We start from the raw sequence: 26,402 nt of genomic DNA, 5'->3' as shown, positions 1-26,402 counted from the left end.
GCCATTTGCGACAACATGGATGGACCTATGGATTTATGTAGATAAGTCAGACAAAGACAAATTCTATATGATCTCGCTTATATGTGTAATCTAAAAAACACCCCAACCAAACAAACCCCAAACTCATAGAAAAAGAGACCAGATTTTGGTTATCACAGGTGGGGGGTGGGGAGAGGCAGGACTGGAGGAAGGTGGTCAAAAGGTACGAACTTCCAGTTACGAGAGAAATAGGTTCTAGGCATGTATTGTACAACGTGATGACTATATTTAGCCTTGCTGTGTGGTATAGTTGAAAGTGGTTAAGAGAGTAAATCCTAGGAGATTTCATTACAGGGAAAAAGCATTTCTTTTCTTTTTCTTTCTTCTTTTTGTATCTGTATGAGACGATGGATGTTAACTAAACTTAGTGTGGTTATCGTTGCACAGTACATGTAAATCAAATCGTTATGCTGTACACTTTAAACTTATACAGTTTTGTATCTCTATAAAAATGGAAAAGCGGGGCCGGCCCCCTGGCTGAGCGGTTAAGTTTGCGCCCTCTGCTTCGCAGCCCAGGGTTTTGCCAGTTCGAATCCTGGGCGTGGACATGGCACTGCTCGTCAAGCCATGCTGAGGCGGCATCCCACATACCACAACTAGAAGGACCCAAAACTAAAATACACGACTGTGTACCAGGGGGCTTTGGGAGAAAAAGGAAAAATAAAATAAAAATAAAAAGAAAGGAAAAATATGATTAAAGTATCCTAAGTATTTGCGGTTACCTTTTCAAGTAAACAAACAAAAAACAAAAAAATTATTATCCTCATCATTCCTGCAGATCAGGATTTTGAGAGTGGTCTCAGTGGGTAGTTCTGCCTTGGGGGTTGCAATGACGATATTGACTGGGGCTGAGGGATCAGAATGTATGATGGCTTAGTCACATGGCAGGCAAGTTGGTGCTGGTTCTTGGTGTGAGGGCTCAGTCTTTCCTCCCTGGACCTCTCTACAGGCTGCTGCCTGAGTGTCTTTACCAGATGGCTTCACAGAGCAAGTGATGAGAGAGAGAGAGAGTAAGGCAGGTAGGAGCTAACCTTTTTGTTACCTCCTTTGGAACTCACATAGCATCACCTCTGCTGCGTTTCATTCCTTAGAAACAAATGACTAAGGAGAGGGGTGCTAGTCTGGAAAAGGAAGTGTCAGATACTTTCGCAACATATTTTAAAACAGCACTGTTCTATTGTCAAATTATTTTACTTCTACATGTGTCCTAAATCCCGTAATAAAATGTTTTTTATTTGAAAGTCAGTTTCCTTTTAAAGAAAATGACTGTCCTCTGTGTTTTCCCACACATTTAGCGTTTCCAGTGCTCTCCATTTCTTCCTGGAGACACGTCTCCTTTCGACACTATCTCCTGCAGCCTGCAGAGCTCCCTCAGCATATTTTGTTGTACAGTCTGCTTGTGACAAATTTTCTGAGCTTTCCCTCCTCTTACAACCTCACTTTTGAAGGATATTTTCTTTGGGTATAGGAACATTTATACATTGCTTCCCCGTTGTTCACAGGGGATATGTTCCAAGACCCCTAGTGGATGCCTGAACCAGGGATAGTACCAAACCCTATATGTACTATATTTTTTCCTATATATAAATTCTTATGATAAAGTTTAATTTATAAATCAGGCAAAGTAAGAGATTAACAACAGTAACTAAGTATAGAACAATTATAACAATATACTGTAATGAATGTTACCCTAGATCTTCGCAACCTCAGCATACAATATTTTTCTTTCCTTACCAAGTCAAGAACTTTCCTTTTCACTTAAAGGAAGTGCTTTACAGCTTCTCTTTGGCATATCCGAATTGCCAGCATCACTACTTTTGTGCTTTGGGGCCACTATTAAGTAATAAGTAATAAGGATTACTTCAACACAAGCACTGCGATACCACGATAGACGTCTGACAACCCAGATGGCTACTAAGTGACTAACGGGTACATAGATATGCAGTGTGGACACGCCGGACAAAGATGGCTCATGTCCCAGGCAGGATGGAGAAGGATGGCTCGAGATTTCATCATGCTACTCAGAACGCCATGCAATTTAAAACTTGTGAATTGTTTATTTCTGAAATTTTCCATTTAATGTTTTCAGACCGCAGTTGACCATGGGTAACTGAAACTGTGGAGGGCGAGACCTCGGAGAAGGGGGGACTACTCTGTATACACATGGGTTTTACTTTCAGCACTTTGACGCTGTTTTTCCATTGTCTTCTGGCACCCATTGTGTCACGTGAGAAATTAGCCATCATTTGTACGATTTGTAATTGTTATTCTGAATGTGGTGCCTTTTTTTTCCCCTAGCTGCTTTGAATATTTTATCTTTATCTTAGGTTTCAGCAGTTTGACTATGATGTGCCTAGTTGTAGTTTTGTTTGTGTTTTTTCTATTTCGTGGTCAATGTGCTTCTTCTTGGTTATGTAGATTGATGTTTGTAACCAAATTTGAGAAAAATTAATTTTTAAAAATTTGTTCTATTAATGTGGTGTAATATATTGATTGGTGTTTTTATGTTCACCCATACTTCCATTCCTGGGGCAAATCACCTTTAGTCATGGTGTATGATCCTCTTAATATGCTGTTGGATTCAGTTCGCTGGTATTGTTAAGAATTTTTGCATGTGCATTCATAAGGAATATTGGTCTGCAGTTTACTTTCTTGTAAGCTCTTTATATGGCTTTGATATTGAGATGATGCTGGCTGCATAGAATGAGTTGAGAGTGCTCCCTACTGTTCTATTCTGTTTGGAAGAGTTTCAGGATCAGCACTTCTTTAAATGTTTAGTAAAATCCACTGGTGAAGCCATCTGGTCCTGGGTTTTCCTTTGTGGAGGGTTTTTAGTTTTTTAGTTTTTTGGGTTTTTTTGTGAGGAAGATTGGCCCTGAGCTAACATCCGTTGCCAATCTTCCTCTTTTTTTTGTTTCTCCCCAAAGCCCCAGTACATGGTTGTATATCGTCGTTCTAAGTCCTTCTAGTTCTTCTATGTGGGATGCTGCCACAGCATGGCTAGATGAGTGGCATGTAGGTCCATGCCCAGGATCTGAACTGGTGAACCTCAGGCTGCCAAAGCAGAGCACGTGAACTTAGCCACTGGGCCATGGGGCCAGCCCCTTTATGGAGGTTTTGATTACTGATTCAATCTCTTTACTTGTTATGGGTCTGGTTAGATTTTCTATATCTTCTGGGACCCTTTTGGTAATTTGTGTTTTCTAGGAAGTTGTCCATTTCACCTGGGTTGTCTAATTTGTTGGTGTACAATTGTTCATAGTATTCTCTTATAGTGCTTTTTATTTCTGTAAAGTCAATAGTAATGTCAATTAATTTTAAAAATTAAGGTATTGTAATTTTCAGTTGTAGAATTCTCATTTTCTTCTTTTTACAGTTTCCACTTCCATGGTTTTTATAGTTTTTGTTTTCTTTTGAGATTGGCACCGGAGCTAACATCTGTTGCCAGTCATCTTTTTTTTTCTCTTCTTCTCCCCAAAGCCCCCAAGTATATAATTGTATTTTCTAGTTATGAGTGCCTCTGGTTGTGCTATGTGAGATGAAACCACAGCATGGCCTGATGAATGGTGCTATGTCCGCATCCAGGATCCAAACCGGTGAAACCCTGGGCCACCAAAGCGGAGTGTGTGAACTTAACCACTCGGTCATGAGGCCAGCCCTGGTTTTTATAGTTTTAAAGTTCCATTTCCAAACTTTTTATAGTTTCCATCTGTTCACTCATTATATTCATGTTTTCTTTTAACTCTTTCAACATATTTATAATAGCTCTTTAAAATTCCTTATAGGTGAATTTCAGCATTTTGGCAATCTCAGGATCTGTTTATATTGCAGTTCTTTTCTTCATTATGGCTTACATTTTCCTGCTGCTTTACATATCTAGTAGTTCTTTTTTTGTCATATGATGGACATCATGGATGATGTATTTTCAGAAATTTGGGCCATTCTGTCTTCCTTTAATTGGTGTGACAGATGTTGGGTTTGTTTTTGCAGGCTGAATTACTGATAGGTCTTCTTGATCTCGTCAAGCTTGGCTCTGTTCTTTGCTATGGCTTCTTTATTTCAGGTTTGTCCCTTAGTTCTAAGGCATGGTTTTTACTCTAGTGAATTGTCTAATACTGAACATTGTATTCTTGGGTCTCAACTGAGTGCTCAAGTCCTTGGTGAAACCTCTCCACTCTGGCTTGGTCAGAATTTCACCATCTCCCAATTCTTTGCATTCTTTGATTCTATTCTTCCATTGATAAGCCTCACATCAATCTCTCTTTTCTACATCTATGTAGAAACAAACTACGTGTTTATCACTGGATGAATGAATACACAAGTGTGGTATATCTCTAAAATGAAATATTATCCAACCATAAAAAGGAGTGGAGCACTGATATATGATTCAATGTAGATTAATCTCTAAGATATTATATTAAGTGAAAGAAGCCAGACACCAAAGGTCACATATTGTATGATTCCATTTATATAAGATATCTAGAATAGGTAAATCCATAGAGACAGAAAGCAGGCGGGTGGTTGCCAGTGGCTTGGGGGAAGGGATAATGGGCAGTAACTGCTTAGTGAGTATGAAGTTTTATTTTGGGGTGATGGTTCAATCAAATAAGATAGCTCTGGAATCCCTGACTCCGTATTTCACTGAGAATAATTTAGTATTGGCCCTGATGGGATCGTCACTTAATGTAAATCACTGGAAAAGATATATCATTTTCAATTTAATTTTTAGTCTATTTCATTATTGATTTATTATATGTGACATTTAAGCAAATGACTTGTCTCCATTAGTCTAGCAACAATGCAAAAGATGTGCAATGTGATGTCCAATATTTAACTCAGGGACTCTAGGATACCAGAGAAACCACCTGGAGCCTCAGTTACACGAGGGCTGCTGGGCCTGCTGGGAGTCATGGTGAGGAGACCTGGAGCTGTGAGTTGAGGTCTAGGACACTGGACTCTTAAAGATGGAGGTGAGAGCTGCTCCTGACCCACGTGGGGAGTGTGTGTACAGTCACAACCGTCCTCTTGAGGAGCGAAAGTCTCTCACTATCTATGTTCTCCGTTATGATGGGCATATTACAGCAGCAGAACCCTCCGGGAAGTGGGGCTATGACTTTGAGCAACAGGCAGGGGAAGTGCTGTGGGTGGACTGTCTTGGCAGAGACAGGCTCCAGCCAACTGAGGGGTCAGGAAACAGTCCCTGAGATGAATATGGGGGAGGAGACAGGCAAGGTGTGAGGTAGAGAGAGTAAGGATGGATAAAGGTCCAGTCCTGGAGAATCTGACCTATTCTCTTAGAAAAGGGGATGATAATGTGAGGAAGCATATGGCCCCTTTGGACGAAAAGAGAGCTGGAACCCTGGTAGGGAGAGAGAGCTCTCCACAACCTGGTCAAAGGGTCAGTTACAACGGGGCATGGGAAACAGCTCAGGGTGTGAGTAGGAGCTATGCGATGGCACTGTGGATTGTGACACTGACCGCAGTTGCAGACAAAAGCACCAGCTACTTTCCTGTGTTACTGGAGAATTTAAGTCATTTGGGTATCAGTTTTGATTACCACCCCAAAACTCAGTGGCTAAATTTTATAATTTGGTGGACTGACCATGAGGTTTCTCTGCTTTACATAGCCAGGGCGCTGGAGTAACTTGGAGAAGGCCCAAAATGGCCTCAGTCACACGCTGGCAGTTGGTGCTGGCCACCAGCTGAGAGCTCAGCTGGGACTGTCAGCTGGGGACCTCGGTTCTCCTCCACCTGGGCTTTTCCATATGACTGCTTCAAAAGGCAAAGGGGGAAGCCACACATGTCTTAAGTGCCAATCTTGGAAGTTACGCACTGTTACGTCCATGACAGTTTATTGGTTAAAACGGGCACCTGGACCAGTCCAGACTCAAAGAAGGGTCATAAACTGCCCCTCTTGATGGGAGAGTGGTGAGATCGCAGTGCAAAAGGGCATTCGGGAGGGGGACATTGTCTGGCTGTCCTTGGAAACACAATCTACTGTAGGGTCTTTCCAGGTGATGGGAAAGACCTGGGAGAATGGGGAGGTCTCAGTGATTCTCCCGTAGGAGATGAAACTTCATGCTGTGCTTGCCAAGAAACTAAATTATTTACTTCTCATAACAATATAACAGTACAACACTACAATTACGCCCATTTTATGGGTGAAGAAAGTAAGTCATGGAGAAATTATGTAATTTTTTAAGGTCACACAGCTAGTAAGTAGTGGAGTCAGGATTCCTACCCTGTCAGTATGGCTGTAGAGTGTGCATCCCCATTGCGATTGGTACCATCTAGACCCTGGATCTTCTTTGCAAACTGCCCCATAGGTATTAGTCGGGGCAGAGGAGGTAACAAATTAAAATTCCAAAGCTCATTTCTTCTTGTTATGCTTTGAGAAAGCCCATCTTCTCTTGTCATGCCTATTATGCTTTAACCTCTCTCTTTTTATGGTATCTAATTTCCATGGTGCTGAAATGTGCAGGTTTCTCCTGTTCCCTGTAATGTGGTCAGCTTTATCCTTATCACTTAAAAACATGATGCTGAATTCCACAATCCTTTCGTCTGTGACCCCTCCGTGCTCGGCACAGCACAGGTCTTGTACTCAGAGGTATGTTCGGCCTTGAAGGAGCAGCTGCTGGCAATGCACAGGGCATTTCAAGCCTGCAGGTGCTCAGCGTCTTGTGTCCTGGAAACCTGAAAGCCTCCCTTGTGGGAACAGTACAAGCGATCTGGCGATTTTTGCTTTAGTGGTGAAAGCAACCGCTTCAGCCCTGCCCTGTGCCCTGCAGACTCCAGTGACCCCGGCACTTTTTCCTGAGCAGAACAGGCCAATAGGCCCAGCTACTGTTCAGAGAGGGGTGTGTGTGTACATCCATGTGTGCCTAGTAAAACAGAATCTGACATCTAAAAAGCGGCAAGTGCATGTCCCTTGCTCTGTAAAGAGTGACGGCAGGGCTTGTGCTGCCCCCGTGCCCCCACAGGGGTGTTTGGAGGAGGCTGGGCACCCAGGACACGATAGACACAACGTCTGTGTTAGAGACCCCAGAACAAGGGCAGGGTGGGGGTGTCTGTAGAAGGCAGATGTCTCCTCAACTTTTTCTCGTTGTTGTTTACTTTCGTAGTTCTACTAACAAAGTTCACACAATTCTTGTCGTTTTCTGTGTGGGCTCCAGGTTCATTTTGTCTCTACTGTCCAAGGATCTGCACTTAGTAGGTGTTCACCAGATATTTGCCAAAGGGACTAATGTAAATTTTTCTTTTTCTGGAATAACTTTATAAAATGCAATGCCAAAGGAGGCTTAGATCTTATGAGATCTTATCCCTAATGCCAGGATGTCACAGACTTCTGTCGCTGAGGTCCTGGCCTCCTCTTTCATGCCGTAAACATCATGGACGCGAAAGTGGAGTGCCAGTGCGGGTGTGCAGAGAGGCCTGTTCGAGGTCCCAGGAACCAGTCACTCTATGTACACAGTGATGTCGTCTGTCAAGGTCACTCACTAGGACACCCCACACATTGCAGTACAAGTGAGAATCCAGGCCAGATTGTCCAGAGGCAAAACAGAGGCCATCACATACAACAGTCCCCCCTTACCTGCAGGGCATATGTTCCAAGCCCTGCAGTAGATGCCTGAAACCACAGATGGTATTGAACCCTGTATATACTACGTTTTTTCCTATGCATATCTACCTATGATGAAGTTTGATATGCAAATTAGGCACAGTAAGAGGTGAACAACAATAACTAATAGGAAAATAGAACAGTTACAACAATATACTGTAGTAAAGTCACTACAGATCTCAGCACCCTCAGCATATGATTTCTTTCTTTCCTCACTAAGACAAGAACTTTTACTTTTTCACTTAAAGGAAGCACTTTGCCGACTTCTCTTTGGCATATCTCAGTTGCCAGCATCACTTTTCTTGCGCTTTGGGGCCATTATTAAGTAAAACAAGGGTGACTTGACCACGAGCACCGGGATACCTCGATGGTGCATCTGATGACTGAGAGGGCTGCTAAGTGACTGACGGCGGGCGGCGAGCCAAAGGGATGATTCAAGTCCCAGGCAGGATGGGGCTGGGTGGCACAAGATTTCATAACACCACTCAGAAGGGTGCACAATTTAAATCATATGAATTGTTTATTTCCAGCATTTCCATTTTCGGACTGTGGTTGACTGCAAGTAACTGCAAGTGCGGAAAGTGAAACCGTGGATCCTGGGGGACCACTGCACACATGCAAAGGCACTAACGAATTTCGCTCACGGTCAGGCCTTGCCCAGAGGCTGCTCACCCTTATTTGGTTGTAAACCTGGTCATTCCCATGCAGGTGGGAAGCTGTAGGTGAAGTGGGCTGGGGCTGATGCTGCTGGAGGAGGCACAGCCAGTGTCATTACGGCCCCTCCTGTGTCATGGTGGAGGTTGCTGTTTTGTCACAGTGTGAGCCACTGAACCACCGAGGCTCAGCACCCTTCTCAGCCCGTGCTACCGGTGGCACGTGAGAGCCTATGCTTCTGGCTGCTCAAAGGGGCTCTCCCACCGCAGGCAGGATGGAGGCCTCAGACCGGACTGCTTGAGAAGCCAGTTCAACTCCTCCCTTCAGCACGTTTCTTTTTTTTTAATTAAAAAGTTGAAAAAAATTCTGTTCAGCAACTAGTAGTTTTAATGATTTGGGATGAAATTTTTAATTTGTTCTCCGGGGTTAAAAAGCACAGTTTCCTCACCTGTGCCACTGTGACCGTGTATCTGACGGGTGTGTCGTGACAGATGTTTCATTTGTTTTTAAGCATGCATTTTTGAAATAGTTTTTGTTTCTTGGGTTTATAACCGTGGCCTAACTCTGTATGCCTTGAAGACAGGGCCAGAAAAAGATGCCTTACGATGTATTTGCAGAAAGAAACCCATGGAATCCACTCTGTGAGAAGGAGGATTATCCACACGGAAAGTTCTCTCTTGAAACAGAAGGAAGTTGGGTTTTTTTTCTGATTAAAAAAAGTAACACGAGGGGCTGGCCCCGTGGCCGAGTGGTTAAGTTCGCGCGCTCCGCTGCAGGCGGCCCAGTGTTTCGTCGGTTCGAATCCTGGGCGCGGACGTGGCACTGCTCGTCAGACCACGCTGAGGCAGCGTCCCACATGCCACAACTAGAGGAACCCACAACGAAGAATACACAACTATGTACCGGGGGGCTTTGGGGAGAAAAAGGAAAAAATAAAATCTTTAAAAAAAAAATAAAAAATAATAAAAAAAAAAGTAACACGAAATCACTTTACTAGTTCAGAAAATATAAAAAATTGTGTGAGAAGAAAATAAAAGCCACTGATAATACCACCACCCAGGTAACTATAGTTAGCAAATGTCTATGCTTCTACATATTTCCCTGTCTATGAATACACATACATACTTATTTTATTATTACTTTTTACAAAATGGACTGAAATGACTTCTGACACCAACCACTCAGAATTAGCACAGACAGGGTGAGGCCTCCGTCCGCCACAAGACCGCCCTCACTCCAGCCCCCTCCTCTCCTAAGAGCTCAGGCTGGTATCACAGGACTCGAAGCCCCGTCCCTCGGATCACAGGGCTGGTCTTCCAGGCGGTCCGCTGCCAACCTGTGTCACCTCATTAGCATAAACTGTCAGGGCTCACTGTGAATAACAAAGACATTCGTATCACTTGGGAAAATCCAAAGATTTAGAGGCTACATCCCAGGAACTGAGGAGGGACGTAGACCATCCCAACTCTTTATTACATAGGAGACATTCACTGCTATGTTTCAATGATTCTGAAATGCATATTATTTTTCACATTTTAACATCGCCGAAAATGGGATATAGCTTACAATTGCTGTTGCCCTTATAATAGTTGTGGCACAGTTGTCATTCTTGCAATTATACATCAAAACTTGCACAGTGGATATCAGATGCTTGGAGGAAAATGCTGCCGTAGGACTAGAGCACCTTCCTGAGAACGGCGGTGCCGTCAAGGTGCTGGCTGCCGCCGGGGGTGGGACCGGTGGGAATGTGCTCGCCGCATTGCTGAGCCTCCACCTGGTCCGGGAATGCGGGACTCTGAGGGTGAAGAAGCTTTAGGGACACCTGGACTGATCTGTTTTCCTTACAACTTCCTTTTGATGTACGTACAAATATTTTTCTCTTAGTGATATGCAATATAATTGGCGCATCTTGTAATCGAAGCTATGATATATTCAATGAACACAGAATTTCATAACTGATTTTTTCTCCTAGTGTATCGTGAGCATCTTTCCACATCAAAATACTTCACATTCGTCATGATATACAGTTTTCATTGCATCGCTATACAACGATTTATTTAACCAATCCCCTACTTTTGGACATTTGTGCTCTTTTTGTTTCCACTGTTATAACAAAGGCTGAGATATATGTGGTCTAGGTGTTTCTCCAAGATAAATTCCTTGAGGTGTAATTTATGGGCCGCTGTATTTCCACATTTTACCGACGTGCTGCCAGTTTCCTTCTGGGGAAGTTGCGCCTGTCCAGCCTCTCCAGCAGTGGCTGAGCGTGGTGCCACACCCAGGTCCTCTCTAGTTCCTATTATCTGTCAATCTCCTGCCAATACTTCCCCCACCCCCACCGCCTCCAAGGATTCCATTCCGATTTGAATTTTTTTGATTATCAGTGAGGTTGACTATTTTTAAAATATGTTATTGGCTATTTGTATTTCTTCTTTTATAAATTGCTTATTTGTGTCCATTGTACTTTTTTTGGGGGGGGGGTTGTTTGTCTTTTCTCTCACATATATTATAAGTATTTTTCCCAGTTTTTGGATTGTCCTTAGTTTTGGCTTAAGTCATAACAAAGGCTGAGGCCTTATTAACACGTTGTCCCGTCACATTCAGACCAAACACAAACAGGCCCAGGTGACGTGTCGGAGGGAACTGCCAGGTGGCTGCCAGGGCTGCCCTTGGGGTTGCCAGCTGCATGACCATGGTGACCCCAGGGGCAGGGCAGCGAGCCTACCTGGGGTTAGAACTGCTAGGTGGGCCAGCATCCCAACCCGGTAATCAGCAGTCTCGTCTTGCTGAATTAAAGAGGCTGGGCTGCCACCTTGGGCAAGGACTCCGGGACACAGTGATGCCATATGTGATCCAAACTCATAGCAGCAGGTGCAGCTGGTACACGTCCTTAGCAAGAAGCAGGTAGAGAGAACGCGGTGCCGCCGCCCCAACGCCCTGGCGCCTCTGCACCCACTGTGTTCCTTGGCAGCTCTTCCCTGGAAGGGGCAATCCTCCTCTGAGCCTCCGGCATCCCAGCCTCCCCGGGAGATTGTATTAGGAGGCAGTGAGAAAGTGATAAGCCTTTGACAGCAGCTCTTTGTTGCTCAGAAACTGCTCTTGGCTCCCTATTGAAGTCACGGAGGCAAACAACTGTGAAGCTTTCAGAGGGGCGGGGCCGAGAGAGGCCCAGGCCGCTGGACCCCAGGACCCCCTTGTTGACAACCTGAGACACTGTTCATTACACTCACAATATGGCCCACTTCAGATGAATCTCTGTTCCATTTCTGAAAATTGATGATATTTTTGCATTCTGAGGCCTCTACTTTTGATAAAACAAAGTCATAGTATTTTTTGGGGAGAAAATAAGGGAAAAGAAGCTGACATTTATGAAGGGCCCACTAGGTGCCAGACGCTGTGCATAGCACTTTAAAATGCGTTACCTCGACCACGGGGAGGGGAGCGTCATCTGAGACCTGTGCGTAACTCATGGGAGATTATTATAAACATCACAGAGGACATCATGAACCATTAGAAAGGCTTTTTTTTTTAAGGCTTCATTCTTTAAAAGGAGAGGTAAGGAGTAGAAACCCAGCAACTTTTCCCAGTCATTCAAATCAAATCACACTTTCGTTCCATAGATCTTTATATGTAAACGTATGTGTGTGTATATATAAATATATAAAATAAAATATACATATAGTCAAATATATACATAGCTAAATATATATATATATGGTTGGCCTCCACAAGACCCTAATGCTCCCCTTTATACAGCTAAACTTAACATCTGTCTCTTTGGGGTGGCATGGAGGACCACAAAGCTTTGGAAGAGATGGGCACTTGTAATGAGATCCCCTTTTTCATTTCTTACAGCAGCAGAACAGAAAGAACGTCAGCGGAACAGAAACGAGTCCCTGCTTTCAGAGGTGGCACAAAGCTCCAGAATCACCACGGGCTTTGTGCTGGGTCAGCTGGCACCCACCTGGCAGGCAATGAGGCATGGGCACTGACCAGTGAGACTGATGTTGGTCTTGGGGGCGGGAGCGGGGTCAGGGTCCTGAACAGCCTGAGGGGCCACTCCTTAGCCCGTTAGTTGCATTGGGGGTGGGTCTAGCTGGGAATCAATTGAGAGCCTTGGGACGCCAGCTGTTTACTAACTCAACCTTTTATAACCTGCACGGCCACACCAGAGGATATCAGGCAAACACTGGCCCTGTTGGCAAGCCCCTAACCAGAATGACTTCCAGGTTTTAGGAAGAGCAAGAGCGTTCGTTTGAATAGATGGTCTGAGAAGCAAGCTCCTAGATGGAGCATCAAGTGGAACGCCCATCCCACAGGTGGATTTCTCTCTCTCTCTCTCTCTCTCTCTGTTTCTCTCTCTCTTTCCTGAACATGAATTCCCCTCTGGTTTCTGCTGCTTCTTTGACTCTTATCTTGTGTTACATGTGTTTTTTTCTCTAAGTATGTGGATAGCCTTCTCAACTAGGTTGGACCTTTGTGTTAGTTCCGTTGCTGCCAAACGACTCCAAAATGTAGCAACTTAAAATAATAAGTATTTGTTATCTCGCTTGGTCACTGAGGGTCAGAAATCTGCGAGCAGCTTAACGCAGGGGTCTGGCCCAGGCCTCTCCCGAGGTCGCAGTCAAGCTGTCAGCCAAGACTGACTGCAGTCATCTGAAGGCTGGACTGGGGCTGGAGAATCAGCTTCCATGCTCACTCCCCTGGCTGCGGCAGGAACCTTTACTTCCTAAGTTCCTCTCTGTGCCTCACCATGTGGGACTCTCCACAGGGCAGCATGGCAGCAGGCTTCCATGAGTGAGCAATCCAAGAGACAGCAAGACAGAAGCCAACGTCTTTAATAACCTAGATTCTGAGTGGCACACCATCGCTTTGGTCCTATACTGTTGGCCACACAGACTGACCCTGATACAATGTGGGAGGGATCCACACAAGGAAGCAGGCACCAGGAGACAGCATTACTGAGGGCCATCTCAAAGGCTGCCTGGCTACTATGAGCCTCCTCTGAGGGACGGCTGCTTCGGACACATCTTTTCACGGCCAATATTTGACACAGGTCTGGTCAGGTAGGAGGTGCCCAGTGAGGTTTGTTGATGATGAAGAGATGTTGGGGACTCACCATAAGCTGGAATTAAATGAAAAGTCCTCCTGAGGATGAGGCATAATCAGAAATATTTCTTAATAGACATAATTAATACTGCAGAATATTTTTCTGATTTTCAATTGTTTTCATTTATATTAATAATCTAAGGCTTGGGCCTAAGTAGGATAAAATTAAATGTCCAGGGGATGGCTTGAAATGGGCCCTAACTGACTATTTCCTCTCTAACTATTATGGTGGGCACTAATTCTATTCAAAACCACAAGAAGGATAAGGCATCATCAGAGAAAGATAAACCTCACACAATTGGTTTTTAAAGAAAATTTTTACATCCCACATTATTCTAAATGGGTTTATAGAAGCCCTTGCCTTTTTTTATTCTCAGAAACTGAAGTTGGACTCCTTGAGAAGAATGATTAATCTAAACTCACCAGCCATTAAATAAGGATTGGTTTATTATACAGACTTGAAGGAAGACCTCATCTCCTCTCCTAACTTCTTTGTTCTCCATGAGTTCTTAATCTCCAAGACCAGATGAAAACAAAGGACTTTTAGAGTAAGGTCGGTATAAAAACTTCCCCACCATTTTTTCTACTGTTTTCCAATTTACAGAAAAATAAAGCTGGAGTAGAAATAAAGACAGCTACCATTTATTGTGTGCTTATAATATGTCCTGCCCGTGCTAGGAGGTGCATTCTTCCTTCTTTTTTCTTCTATATTTCATGGTGAAGGGGACCCCACACTCAGGGAGGTCAAGTAATTTGCCAGAGGCCCTAAATGTAGCGTGGTCTCAGGTCTCAGGTCTCATAACTGCCGCCTTATCCATCACAGTCTACGAAAATATCAATCTTCCTTCAAGAGCAAATGGCGCTGAATTCCAGAGTTTAATGAAGCTTTACATGAGAAGTGGCTGGGAGTAGAACTATAAAACAGAGACAGTACAATAGTAAGAGCCTGCTCTCCTTTCGATGAGCTTGATGTTGGGTTGAAATAGTATAATGAAACTATGAAGCCAATAAGACCAATTGTCACCAGAATTTGGCTTACAGGTGAGATTTGCGGTCAATTTAGATGTGTTGAAAGTAAACTTTGTGAAGAAACACGAACAATGAAAAGATCCACGTCCTCACCGGCCTGTCTAAGCGCAGCCAGGCAGCGGGGCAGCGTCTGACCTCATCATTTCCACCACGTTAAAAACGGCTCCTCCTCAACTCTTGACCCAGTGACTATTTGTTCTTTCGTTCTTCAAGAAGTATTTATTGGCCGTGCTGTGCTCAGGTTCCTTTGTCCCCGCAGAGCCTCTCCCCCGGCGCCCACAGCCACGCTCAGCAGACAGTCTGTGTGTGGTGGGGGTCGAGGTCTGGGAAATGGTGCTCTTGCTGGGAAATGGCAGTTCCGGCCTCTAAGCTTCAGGAACCAGTGGCCCTATCTAGAAAATGCTTCCCTGCACTGCATTCCTGCTTGACCGGCCTTTCCTTCTGTGGTCTCTCCTGAGGAGTGGACCAATTCCCCGAGGCTGACGAGAACCCAGAGAAGTCCTTGCTGTCTCCTGGCCAGGCCGGGATGTGAGAAGCAAGAGGCCATAGCCGCCAGCGAGGCCTGGCTGCCTCCCGGAGCTCACCTCTGCCGTGGCAGAACAGCTCTTGGAACCGCCTGAAGCCGTTTCCAGGTCATTCTGATTCCTGGCGGCTGGCTCCCTGAGGTGAGAAGCGAGAGGTGAGACTCTGGGTATAACTGCTGCTCGCTCTCTTGTGGCTATTCTAAGTCCCCTGACACTCTGGACTCAGCAGCAGCTTCCTTGGAGCGAGCACTCACTGTGAGAGGCAGCAGGGCAGCGAGGGAGCCTGTGGCTCAGGCAGCCGCCAACCAGAGCCACCACTTACTTAGTTGTTGTGCCCACTCATGCTGCTATGACTCTGTGCCTCAGTTTCTTCATCTGTAAAGTGGGAAAAAAAGGCGACCTGCCTCATTAGGTTGTTGCAAGAATTAAACGAGTTGTTACATTTAGAAAACTTGGGGCAGTTCCTGGCAAATAGCAGGTGCCCGATAAATGTTAGTGTTCTTTCTCCGCATGGCAGAGTGCATTTCACTCAACCCCACCGCCGGGTGTGAGGTGTTGTTATGAGTCTGTTTTACAGATGACAAACTGAACTTGGAAGGAATTCAGTTACTAGCCAAGGTCACGTGGTGGCAGGTGGACCAGGAGAGATGTGAATCTAGGCTGTCTGACTCCAGAGCAAAGTTGGTAATGGAGGCAACCCCCTGCCCCCGACGCTGCAGGGTGGCAGCAGGAAGAGGTGTGCGAGGACGGATGGAGAACTTGCCGATGCACCCACGGGACCTCATTTGTTCCTTCCCTCCTGTGTTCATTCGCTTATTCATTCCACATGTATTAAGCACCTGCTACCTGGTACTGTGCTGGACACTGGGGAGTAATGACGGGCAATACAGACACATTCCTGCCCTCAGGGAGTGCACAGTTGGTCAACAGGGACAGATCGTGATCACACACATTTGTAAGCCCATAGATCCACACGCTGAGTGAGGTGGAAGGGCAGGGGGCTCGGCCAGTACGGGATCTGCCCTAGTCAAGGAGCTTCTTTCTTGAGCAGTGGCTTTTGAGCTGAAAGCTTAAGGAGGAGGAGTACAGGGGAGGCAGAGGACCCCAGAAAGAAGAGAGGCTTCGGGGCCAGGAGCTCCGGGGGCAGGGGGCCTGCGGAGTGTCTGCGGCCCTGACCGCAGGCCAGGAGGCTGTAGCTCAGAGAGGGAGGCAGCTGGAGAGGAGGCTGGAGAGAGAGGCCTGGACTGGATCAGACAGGACCCTTAGGCCTTGTTGAGGATTTTACTCTTGAAGTGTTTTAAGAGTAGGATGGAGGAGGGATGTGGGGAGACCATTTGGGTTCATGGTGTCGCTCTGGCTGAAGTGTGGGCAACGGTTTGGGGGCGTCACCATAGAAGTTAGGAGAGCAGCTCAGGTCTTCCGTTCTCTGCTCATCGAAACCTTTGTCCTCCGCACCTTCTTGCCTAGAGAAAAACTCCTGGGCGTCGGTACTTATCTTTGGGGTTACAAGGAATGCTCAAAGGGGCTCAGTCACATGCCTGTTCCCCTTAGTTCCCACGGGCTCCCCTCCCTTTCTCTGTCTCCCCCTGCGGCTGTTTCTATGGCCGCATCTGCCCGTTCCCTCCTCCGCTGACGTCCTTCTCCTCTCAGCCTCCCTGCCGCTACCGGTGGCTGCTGCTCTTCTTGTAATCTGAGTCACAGCATGTGTCTTCCCGTGATTCCTCGCCACTACGTCAGAATTAATCATCGAAATTCGATTTGCTAGGGGGCCAATGTTTCACTTCAACATTTCCTGAATTAAAAGCATCTTAATAAATGGTATTTAATATACCAATGAGGTACAAAACATAAAAATAGTTCAATTTCTTAGTACAAAGCTTTTATTTTTTTATAAAATGAGAAAGAAAGTATTCCCACTGGGAAGCTCCTTGCCCTGACCATATTTTCGCTGTAACCTGTAATTTCACTGTAGTCATCTTACACGTTACATTGCAACATACTTTGTAGGGGGAAAATGACAAAGAATTGGTGGTCACAAACAAAAGCATTCAAAATTGCTTTCAGCACTGTCCTCATTCCCTGCTCCCAGGAGGGATTAGCCAGCCCTTCAGAGTCAGTCCTCATTCTCTCCTCAGTGCCACAGTGTCACCACTCCCTCTCTTGGCCTGAGGTATGAGGCAGCTGACCTCCGTGATTCCAGATGAACGTAGAAGGGGGTTGTCCTCTGGCTTATGATAAGCATCTGCTGAAAATACAGTTTCTTTTATTGCTTTATGTTAAGAAATAAAAATGCTTGTAGGTGTGTTTTATTATTTGATCTGAACATCAAACATTTGATTCTTAGCAAATATTATGGGTTTCATTATCCTAGCAACCAAGTCTACTAAAAGTGACATTTCTGATTATCATCCCGGTGTGAGGTGTGCTGACCACAGGGCTCTGGAACGGTTTTGCAAAGCCTTCCTCACCTCCGCCAGCACTACGCAAACTTCGAATCCCGCCTGTATACCGACCCTGGTGCAGGGAGGGGCTGGATTCTTCCTGCAACAGGCAAGAAATCAAGGAGAGATGTGGCGACACACTTCTGCCTTGAGACAGCTTGGTGGGTGTCCTACCGGCCCCGGCTGGGGCCCACCGTGGCACTGGAAACAACGTGTACCCTGTGTCCGCCTCCTGAGCAGCAGATGGCCCAGATCTGTCTGCAGCCATGCTCGTGACTCCTCTAGATGTCACGCTCTTTGCTGTCTTGGCCCACGGTGCTCACCTTGACCTGTCTCTGCTCTTCTGCGTTTGGTGTTTGTCCACGAGCTCCCTGTGTTTGAACCTCCCCTGGGGACTTTGGCTTACCTTGACTGGTCCCTCTGGCTGGGCGCTGGCTGTCTCCCGCCAATTCTGGTAGAGGAAACATCTTGTTCTTGCCGGGAATAGAACTTTCTCCTCTTAACCCTTCACCCCTTGCCACACACACGCATTGTGGGCCAACTGGTCAGTGCTCTCCGCCAAAGGGAGAGTCAACAATGTTTTAGAATGTACGGATACTTCTGAGCTCAGTTCTCCTTGTTCTAACAGCCTAGCACATCAGGTTACCCAGGGCATGGTATTATGCATCCTCTGTTCTCAAACCTGAGTCCACCGCAGAATCCCCTGGAGGGTGGTGAAGACAGATTGCTGGGCCCCACCCCAGAGTTTCCATTCAGTAGGTCTGGGATGGGGCCAAGAATTTGCTTTTCTAACCAGCTTCCCAGTGGTGGAGAGAGAAGCTGCCAACTGGTCACCGGAGGGGAAAAGGCTGCCTGAACCATCTGTGACCTACAGCTGGAGCTGGCCACCCAGCACACAGACACAGTGTGGGCCACAGACCATCTCTGAGTAGGCAGCAGAAGCCCAGCTCTGTGGTGGAGGGTGCAGCCTCTCAGGGGAGGGGGCTCTCTCACCTGGAGGCAGAGCCGCCTGTACTGTGGGGCTGGAAGGCCGTGGAAAGAACGTGTACTTTGGAGTCAAACATGCTCGGTCAGAATCCTGCCTCTGTAACTTAAGGCCTCTGTAGCCTATCTGGACCCACAGAAGAGGACAGAGGCGGCTAGCTCATGGGTTGTTGTGGGCCTTCATGAGTCACGTCCAGCTCCTCCTCGCACAGCCTGGGGCGGAACAGGGGTTCATGAAAGGACAGCCGCTTTGTGAATCGCTCTGCGGTATTATGATTTGTGAGAAATAGATATCTGGTCACTCAGATGACCAAAAATATATGTCACATTTATATTTGGTCTTTGTCCAGGGTTCCTGACTCACTGCTCCTAAAACCCTTGGAATTTTCTGTGATAGAGGCAATAAAGGTATCTTTTGTTATGTTAATAAGATGACTTTTAGAAAGCCCTTAGGTAACCTAAGGATGGGGGACTGTTTGCCAGTGGAGCCATCTCTGTGATAAGAGGGTTGGAACTTTCCCTCCCACCCTCTGAGATCCTGGGAGGGGAGAGAGCTTGAGGCTGAATCAACCACCAGTGATCAATGATCCATCAATCAAGCCTGTGTAATGAAGCCTCCATAAAAACCCAAAAGGCCAGGGTTCAGAGAGCTCCCGGGTTGGTGAGGACGTGGAGATCTGGGGAGAGTGACGTGCCAGAGAGGGCATGGAAGCTCTGAGCCCTTTTCCCATGTCTTGCCCTGTGCATCTCTTCCATCTGGCTCTTCCTAGTCGTCAACTGTGTAATGAACCAGTAATCTAGTAAGCAAATCGTCCCTCTGAGTTCTGTGAGCTGCTCTAGCAAATGAACCAAACCCAAGGAGGGGGTCACGGGAACCTCTGGTTTATAGTCAGTGGGTCAGAAGCACGGGTCTGAAGTGAGGGGGGCGGTCTTGTGGCACTCAGCCCTCAACCTGTGGGATCCGATTCTATCTCCGGGTACGTAGTATCAGAATTGAGTTGAATTCCCTGACACTCTGCTGGTGTCTGAGAATTGCTCGGTTGTAAGTGTGGGGACCCCCTCTCCCCGCACATTAGAATTGGCCTCAGGACACTCAAAAGAAGATCCTTTGGGACATTTCTCTCACATGTCACCCTCTGGTAATAAGTGGGAAGGGTGGGGGGTCCTGGCGGAGGCCTTGCAAGTGTGGTTTTCCTCGTTATTTTTCCACCTCCGACAGAGTTTCCACTGGGAGAGGCCCCACAGGCACTGGGGAGAAACAGAAACCAAATGACAGTAACACCCTCATCGTGCTGGGAAAAGCAGGGAAAGGAAGTGGGAGAAAGGGAACCACAGCCAACTGTGAGCCTACTATGTGCTAACATTGTGTTATCTGAAGGGGCCACTGTTTCCATTTTACAGGTGAGGAGACTGAGGTTAAGGAACTTGCTGTGGGGAGAGGCCGAGTTCTTGGACTAGCTTCAAGCAACCCCATTTTAGAGATGAGGAAACCAGAGAGGTAACTTGCTCAAGGACACACAGCTGGTTTAGTGCTATAGCTAGGACAAGCCTCAGCTTCTGAAGACTGGACTGTCACACTGCATCGTAGCTTCCTCCTCTCTCTTTACGTGGAGCAGTTACACCAGGAGAAGAGTGTGCAGGCATTTGAGCCCTAAATACCTTTTTGGTTTTGTTGTTGTTTTAAAGAAGCTGAAGCTGCTGCTGCTGAGGGGCCAGCCTCTCTTCATCAAGGAAGACCAGGAGAAGCCCTTTGATGACAGGCTTGGCAGCACGTCACCATCACTTCAGTGGTCATGCCCCCTCTGAGGAAGTGTGACCAACCAGGCAGCTGTCACCTTCAATAAATCTGGATCTCAAAAGTTTTGTGAAATGCCCTGCCCCTGGAGAGTTCATTTTTATAGACCACATAATGTATGATACGTGGCAACTCCAGCTCTGGGGGAATTCGAGAGGCTGATGGAGGATTTTCAAGTCATCAGGAGCTCAGGAAGACATCTAGGCTCTGAAAAATTAGAATTGGCCCCGACAGAGCAGACTTAGGCTCTCAGCTAATACGAAGGGATCTGCGTTTTTGGTTTCTCCTCTAGCTGAATCACCACCTCCCTACACACACACACACACACACACACACACACACACACACACGTCATTTCCTCTCTTTCCTTGCAACCAAAATAGAGTCGGCATGATATGGTTTCTGAATAAATAAATTACTCATTAAAATAAGATAATTGAAGTATGATCCTGTGCAAATGTTTGGGTACTTTATTTTTAAAAATCTCGTAGTAGAATGTTTTAACTAATTAAAAACTCCATCACAATCTACTTGCATTCTTTTCTCTGTCTGAAATTCATTGCACAAACATTCGTTGAGCGTCTTCTCTGTGGCAGGAACAGTGGTGGGTCCCTGGGATCCATGAGGGAACAAACACAGCCTCTCACCTGCCTCATCTTGGCAGTAGCGAGACAGTGATGGACAATGGACTTCACAGATAAGTACATTTTTAAGGTGACAAATGCTAAAGAAAAAGGAAGAAGTGGAGCCGGGAAGGGGGCCAAGAAGGCGGTGTTGAGAGCATGTGTGGAGGGCACACTGCTAAACAGGGTGCCCAGACGGGCCCCACCAGGAGGAGACATCTGGGCTCGGACTTGAAGGAAGTGACACGGTGAGTGGGGAGCCTGAAATGAGGAAGGAAAGGATTTTCTCTCCAGGGTTTTCTGGTTCTGACTCACAAGGAATAACTCTAGAAGCAGTGTTGGAATGAGGCTTCTTGCTCGTGGAAACATCTAGAGGTTCTCCTTCTTTCTTGGTAGGCTTTACTTAAACACATCAGCTGCTCATATTGAGTGGGATTGAGAAACACGTCCTTTTAGAGGCGGCCTGCGCTCTCCCCAGGGACGGACTTGTACGTGCTGTCTCAGGTGACTTTGGATGACACTGGTCTCCCAGAGGGCAGAGCGGGGTGCGGGGAAGGCTGCTTCTGGGTTTGCTTTACTCTGGCTGGAGGGTGGGTTTACTGCCAGAGCAGATGTCCCAACACCTCCCTGTAGGCAGCAGGGCCAGGGACAAGGACTGAGGGCAGCCAGCAGAGCTGCCCCTGTGGATGTACTGGGCAGGAGATGGATATGGAGAGGGAGCTATGTGAAAGGACTATGAACAACACCCCAGTGCCTGATGGAAGGCGGCCCTCCCCCACCCGCTCATTTGGAACCTTAGATTCAGCAGAGGCTGGGCTTCCTGTGATCTTATCCTGTTGTGAAGAGGGAAGGCACAACTGCCAGTGTTACTGTTTTGCAGGAGGAATCACTTTGTGTTTTTGATGCTGAAATACACACAGACGCCCAGGCCCTGCCTTCTGCTGGGCAGCCTAGCCACGAGGCCATGCTCTACCCAGGGGAAACCAGCCCTGGGAAGAGCAGCTCCTGGCAGCACTGTGGGGACATGGGTGTCCTGCCCAGAGTGTGGAAATTTAGGTTTTATCTTGAGCCCTCTTTGCTGTCTGGCTGGAGAGCACAGCCCATTCCACGCCTTGCATTATTCACAACTCTCTGCGGCGCCCACAGACTCCAGCGTGGTTGACACGAAGAAGGGTAACTTGATACTCCGTGTTGCCAAGGTCTGTGCCTGCCCTCTGGCCATGGAAACCAGGAGCTGTTCTGTCAAGTTCCAATTACCACGGACTTGAATGTCACCACAGGTGGAAAAACGGATCCTCGTAGCCTGGCTCCCTGCTGAGCCTAACTTGAAAGACATGCTTTAAAAAATTCCTGCAGTGACTGAAAAAAGCCAGTTGGTGCCTTCCATTCCCTGAGAATAATCATCTTCAGCTGAATTGCATGGGGAGTTCTCTGGAAACATCACAGTGATGCATGAAACGGGAAATGCGGGTTGTTCACATCAAAGACATTCAAAATGCAGGTTTGACCGTAATGGAAGTCCTTTCTCTTTTGATTTTCAATTCCAAGTTTAATTACTGCCCAGAGAGATATTCCTGAAAAGTTGTGAGTATATAGAATTTTTATACATGCATTTCTTTTACTGTCTTGACTTACAAAGTCAGTAGCACCCTTTCATCCAGGCAAGCTGGATCCTGCCCGTGGTGGCTGGGAACCGCAGTGTTGTTTGGCTGGCACCCTGAGCCTGGTCTGAGACCATGTGGGTCCCACTCCTCATTTCTCCCTTTTGGGACAGGCTCCAACCCACTACCCTCCATCCTCTGCGTGGCGTTGACCAGATGGCCCTGCGCTCTGGGCCTTGCACAGTAGGGCCATCCTGGAAGGCTGCTGGGCAAGTAGCTCACTCTCACTGGCTGGTATCAAACTTCTTTCATGGGATCACATGAAACTGGGCAGCCAAACGATGCTGATGGGCTGAGATTGAGCGACTCAGATCGTTTATATAGATTGGGGCCCCACAAAAACAAGTGTTGATCCCCTTCCCACAGTAGCTGTGCACAGAGTAACATTTCCACTAATTCTGAATTTCTTATAATTTGGCCAGGAGATGATTTGACACAACTTTTTACCATAAAATGTAAAAGTGGCTTGTTAAGCAAACTGGGTATAGAAACACAATGGTAGGGGAAAATGGTGGAAGTACTTAAGAGAAAAAAATTACTTGGAGCATCTTTGAAATTCCTGTTTACAAATGATTGATCTGGATTTTAAAGTGTTCTCATCAGTTAATTAAAACGTGTGTCGTAAGGACCTCTGTACTTAATTGTATATACTCACAAGTATTAAATGCGTCTCTAAAACATTCCTGCTGGACTTTTCAGATCTTTGCATTGCCATCCCCAAACTGATGTGTTAGGGGGATTGTGTTGTAATTTTAGTGATCCTTTCTCTTCAGTTGTGATGGATCTTGAGATAGTTACTGATGTTTTACAAATCACACACTTGGTTCATTTCCTTTCCTTCCCGCTCTCCCTGCCTTCACGGAAAAGCAGCAGGGAATACCAGTCAACCCCGGGCTGGGGTTAGCCTATGTAAATTCACCTTCTCACTCCTGAACAAGTCGCTCTATTTCTCTGTTTTGTGGGGTCCTCATCTGTGTAATAAATGATGTTAGACTTGGTCTATGGCTTTTGAAAGATTTTAATTATAGAATGTTTTCTACAAACCAAATCTCACATGTGGAAGCCCAGTACAGAAAACTGACAGAGGGACACTGCTGTGTTTTGTTTTAAGCTGCTGTTTTTGAAATAGGGGTTGGGGATTCAATACGGTGGCCCCCGGAGCAGCTGCACAGAGAACCCCCATGGCTCCATGGAACCCAGTTTAAAAACCACTAGACTAAATAAGGTCCTTCTCTCTTAATCCTTCTTTTATTTATTATTTTTATTGCGGTAACATTGGTTTATACCATTACATAAATTTGAGGTTTACATCATTGTATTTTGAATTCTGTGTAGATTACATCATGTTCACCACCCAGGGACTAATTACAATCCATCGCCACACAAGTGTGCCTAATCACCCCTTTTGCCCTCCTCCATCCCCTCTGGTAACCACCTATCCAATCTCTGTCTCCATGAGTTTGTTTGCTGGTTTTTTAAAAATTTTTTATTTTTTTTGAGGAAGATTAGCCCTGAGCTAACATCCGCTGCCAATCCCCCTCTTTTTGCTGAGGAAGACTGGCCCTGAGTTCACATCTGTGCCCATCTCCCTCTACTTTATATGTGGGACGCCTACCACAGCATGGCGTGCCAAGTGGTGCCATGTCCCCACCCAGGATCTGAACCAGCAAACCCTGGGCCGCCGAAGCAGAACGTCCAAACTTAACCGCTGCGCCACGGGGCCGGCCTCTCATTTGTTGTTTTTATCTCCTGTTTCTGAGTGAGATCATATGGTCTTTGACTTTCTCCCTCTGACCTATTACGCTTAGCATAATACCCTCAAGGTCCATCCATGTTGTCACAAATGGCTGGATTTCATCGTTTTTTTATGGCTGAGTAGTATTCCATTGTGTATATGTACCACATCTTCTTTATCTGTTTGTCCCTTGATGGGCACCTAGGTTGCTTCCAATCTTGGCTGTTGTGAATAACGCTGCAATGAACATAGGGGTGCATGTATCTTTACACATTTTCATGTCATCATGGTCTTTGGATAAATACCCAGTAGTAGAATAGCTGGATCGGATGGTAGTTCTATTCTTAAATTTTTGAGGAATCTCCATACTGTTTTCCATAGTGGCTGCACCAGTTTGCACTCCCACCAGCAGCGTATGAGGGTTTCCTTCTCTCCACATCCTCTCCAACACTTGTTTCCTGTCTTGTTAGTTATAGCCATTCTGATTGTAGTTTTGATTTGCATTTCCCTGATAATTAGTGATGTTGAACATCCTTTTGTGTGTCTGTTGGCCATCTGTATATCTTCTTTGGAGAAATGTCTGTTCAGATCTTTTGCCCATTTTTAAATTGGGTTGTTTAGTTTTTTTGTTGTTGAGAGGTATGAGTTCTTTATATATTTTGGATATTAACCCCTTATCAGATATATGGTTTGCAAATATCTTCTGCCAATTGTTAGTTGTCTTTTCATTTTGTTGATGGTTCCCTTTGCTGTGCAGAAGCTTTTTAGTTTGACGTAGTCCCATTTGTTTATTTTTTGTTGTTTCCCTTGCCTGGGCAGACATGGTACTTGAAAATATGCTGCTCAGACCAATGTTGAAGAGCATACTGCCTATGTTTTCTTCTAGAAATTTCAAGGTTTCAGTCTTACATTCAAGTCTTTAATCCATTTTTTGTTAATTTTTGTGTACGGTGTAAGATAACGGTCTACTTTCATTCTTTTGAATGTGGCTGTCAAGTTTTCCCAACACCATTTATTGAAGAGATGTTCCTTTCTCCATTGTATGCTCTTGGCTCCCTTATCAAAAATTAGCTGTCCATAGATGTGTGGGTTTACTGTGGGGCTCTCGATTCTGTTCCATTGATCTGTGTGTCTGTTTTTGTGCCAGTGCCATGCTGTTTTGGTTACTATGGCTTTGTAGTACATTTTGAAATCAGGGAGTGTGATACCTCCAGCTTGGTTCTTTTTTCTCAGGGTTCCTTTGGCTATTTAGGGTCTTTTGTTGTTCCACATAAATTTTAGGATTCTTTGTTCTATTTCTGTGAAAAATGTTGTTGAAACTTCAGTAAGGATTGCGTTGAATCTGTAGATTGCCTTAATCCTTCTGATGGACTTAAAGCCACTGAAGGAGGGAATTCGATGGTGAAAAATCCTTGGTGATACAAGAAATTGCTTCATAGGACATTATTATAAATTCAGCTTTTTATATTTTGAGTTTCCTTAAAATAAAGCACACTTATGTAATGTTTATTATAACATCTTGGTCTGCAATCATAAATAAATCATGTTTACAGTGAATAAAATGACTCTTAATGCTTGTAATGAAATGGTCAGCCTCATTGGAAGAAATTGGCATAATGAAAATCCCCAAATCCAGCCCCAGAGCGAGCACTCTGGGAGTTCAGAGGCTGATGGGCAGGACCCCAAAGCCAGCACCTTCTCCTGCAAAGGCCAGGGGCTTGGTGGGGATGGAGCAAGGAAGAGCCATCTTGTCCTATTTGCTCTAAAAGGATCAGGTTGGGGAGGGTCTCAGATGGATTTAAACTGCTCCTGAGGGTGGGGAAACCAGAGGCATCAGCAGAAGCAGTGAATAGGTGCAGATCTGAGAAGTGCACAGAAGCCTCTTGGTAGATTTCTCTCTTGTTTGGCCTTGGAGATAAGGATGAGCTGGAAGTGGTACCAGAACTGGTTGTATATAAATGATGGCCTGAGGTCGGGGAGGGGACTCAAGGGCTCTTTGTATTAAAGACTATGGTACAATGCAGGAAAAAGAGATGTAAAGTGGGCGATAAAAAGAAATTCGGCTCTTGAGATATAGAGAGAGATATATATACACATAATTTCACAACAACCTTTCAAAGTATGTATTATTATTTTTATACTACAAGAATGGAAATAGGCCCAGAAATGTGCTTGGTGCACAGTTGGATG

The 26,402-nt window shown here is 45.8% G+C and overlaps 1 long non-coding RNA gene across 1 annotated transcript in view; it reads left to right on the top strand.

The window, feature by feature from the left end:
* Positions 1–25,916, top strand: part of LOC139045897 (uncharacterized) — a 121,124-nt gene extending 95,208 nt beyond the window's left edge. The window contains exons 3-4 of the long non-coding RNA XR_011505260.1: positions 12,167–13,973; positions 19,800–25,916. This is a non-coding gene — a long non-coding RNA (uncharacterized lncRNA). The remainder of the gene's footprint in view (positions 1–12,166; positions 13,974–19,799) is intronic.
* Positions 25,917–26,402: the final 486 nt, after the last annotated feature.

Source organism: Equus asinus, chromosome 8 (genome assembly GCF_041296235.1).
Source record: "Equus asinus isolate D_3611 breed Donkey chromosome 8, EquAss-T2T_v2, whole genome shotgun sequence".
Classification (NCBI taxonomy): Eukaryota; Metazoa; Chordata; class Mammalia; order Perissodactyla; family Equidae; genus Equus; species Equus asinus.
The sequence above is the reverse complement of the archived record's forward strand: the minus strand, read 5'-3'. Positions and strand labels throughout refer to the sequence as shown.